At 49.4% G+C, this 1,861-nt stretch overlaps 1 protein-coding gene across 1 annotated transcript in view; it reads right to left on the bottom strand.

Moving 5' to 3' along the window:
• LOC103610570 (leukotriene-B(4) omega-hydroxylase 1-like) overlaps positions 1-153 on the bottom strand; it is a 34,858-nt gene extending 34,705 nt beyond the window's left edge. Inside the window, exon 1 of the mRNA XM_008594717.1 lies at positions 142-153. The gene's annotated coding sequence lies outside the window, so the exon portion shown is untranslated. The remainder of the gene's footprint in view (positions 1-141) is intronic.
• Positions 154-1,861: the final 1,708 nt, after the last annotated feature.

Raw genomic sequence — 1,861 nt, forward strand, 5'->3', positions numbered from 1 at the left:
CAGCAGTGTGAGCGCCAGGGCCACCTTCATCTCGGCCATGGCGAACGTCTGCCCGATGCTGTTCCTGCTGAGGGGTGGGGACTCTGACTGTGCCCAGGACCCACATCCCGGACCCATCGTATCCAGCACCCTGCCCAGGACCCCCTCCCCTTCCCCGATGAGCGTGAGAGGCAGCGAGGAGGGATACTCGTGCCTCGGACCCCCTTGTGGGCTTGCATATCCCAAGCCTAGCCCAGACTCCAGCACCCACCTCAGAACACCAGACGTGGGGAGGAAGGGGGTTCTGGGCACACAACTTTCCGACAAGCTTGTCCAAATCTCTGACCCTCTGAGACACGCCACCCCACAAATCAGGCATGGGAGGGGAGGCCCTGACGAGGCCGCCTCCTGCACCGCCCTCGGCCCACCCCGCCCAAAAGTAGGTCAGAGAACTTCTATATGGCAGTCCCCAAGACAGAAAGGCAGGGGGAAGGTTAGAGCATATCTATGACCTGCCTTGGGAAAGAGGGATCTAATTTCTATTCGCCTCGGGGGAGGATGAGGCAGAGAGACAGAAGGACAGGAGAAAAGTTAAAGGAAAACTTTGTTTTTGAGGCTGTTTCTGAGGCCTTCACTTTGTGGTGTTGTTTTCTGGGCCCCAACACACAGACGACGGGTAGTGTGGAAACAGAAAGAACTAGACCCTTGCCTGTTCCATTTGCAAGGTGGAGAATTCTCCTATATGTGAAAGATAAAACTATAAAGCTAAAAGAAGATATCATAAGAGACATTTCGTGACCTAGGAGTAGGAACTCTTAAAACCCCAAAAGCACAAACTGGAAGACAAAAAAGAAATTAAAAAGGGTTAATGTGCAAGAAAATTAATGATTTATGTGTCATAAAAGATACTGTGGACTAAGTGAACATTCAGGTGAGAGATTCAGAGAGGATGTCTACAATACATATATAGATCTAGACAATATCTTGACGGTAGGAATTCCTACAAATCGGCAACAGAAATAACAGGAGAAAAGTAGACAGAGGATGTGATCTGGGAATTCACGGGAGCTCAAACAGAGGAGACTTAAGAAGAGATACTCAAAGTCACTGGTTATCAGAGAAATGGAAATTATCTAACAATGGGACGTGTCACCTCACATCTATGTAAGGCATAGAAATAAGTGTGACATAACAAGGTGAGAAATGCTGAGGGGTAGCTGAGGTGTGGGGGTGGAGGGACCGCAGGTGTTGATAGTGGTGTGACGGGAGCTGCCCTTCCGTAGGGCAACTGCCAGTGCATGCACAAGGAAAGCCGATGTGTGTTTTATGACCCAGCAAGCAGGCTCCCAAGCATAGATCCCAAAGAGAGTCTCAGGAAGGCAGATAAGGAGACATGTACAAACCGGCTCACGGCAGAGGAGAGGTGGAAGCAGCCTGGGTGGGCATCCAGCACTAATGGATTGGGAAGGGAAGCGCTACATGACGGTTGAAAACAATTAACTGAATGTACTTAGAACCACAGACGGCTAATAAAATCACAGTGCTACATTTCTGAAAAAGCTAAGAACAACACAAGATCTGTGATATGGCAACTGTAGACAGGAAAGCCAGGGAGTGGGGAAGTTCATTTACTACATACAAGGGTACTTTGAAAACTTCATGGAAAAATGGAATTAGAAGATAACACAGATTATTCCATGAACTTTTTGAAGATTTCTCGTACGTACTGGGTGACACCTGCTCTACATGCATTGTTGCTAATTCTCCAAGCAGCCCTGTGTGTTAAAGATTCACCCTAGGGGCCGGCCCGGCGGCGCACTGGATAGTGCGCTGCTTGGGAAGCGCGGCGGTGCTCCCGCCCGAGGGTTCGGATCCCACATAC

Source organism: Galeopterus variegatus, unplaced genomic scaffold (assembly GCF_000696425.1).
Source record: "Galeopterus variegatus unplaced genomic scaffold, G_variegatus-3.0.2 Scaffold11322, whole genome shotgun sequence".
In the NCBI taxonomy this organism is placed as follows: domain Eukaryota; kingdom Metazoa; phylum Chordata; class Mammalia; order Dermoptera; family Cynocephalidae; genus Galeopterus; species Galeopterus variegatus.